Source organism: Nannospalax galili, unplaced genomic scaffold (assembly GCF_000622305.1).
Source record: "Nannospalax galili isolate Female #2095 unplaced genomic scaffold, S.galili_v1.0 scaffold2130, whole genome shotgun sequence".
Lineage (NCBI taxonomy): Eukaryota > Metazoa > Chordata > Mammalia > Rodentia > Spalacidae > Nannospalax > Nannospalax galili.
In genome coordinates, this window is record NW_008327403.1 from 89,707 (window position 1) to 90,126 (window position 420).

Here is a 420-nt window from a genome sequence, read left to right on the forward strand (position 1 = left end):
TCTAGGGAAATGTTCTCATTCATAATAGCTGCAAAAAATTCTTGGAATAAACCTCACCAAAGACATTAAAGATCTCTACAATGAAAAATTTCAGTCTTTAAAGAAAGAGATTGAGGAAGACACCGAAAGATGGAAGGCCCTCCCTTGCTCATGGATTGGAAGAATTAATACTGTGGAAAACGACTATTCTACCAAAAGCCATTTATAGATTCAATGAAATGCCAACCAAAATCCCCATGACATTTTTCACAGAATTGGAAAAATCTATCCTAAGATTCATATGGAAGCACCAGAGATCGCAGATAGCCAAAACAACCCTGAGAACTAAGAGCAATGGTGGGGGTATTACTATACCAGATTTTAAGCTCTACTACAGAGCTATAGTCATAAAAACAATATGGTACTGGCACAAAAATAGAC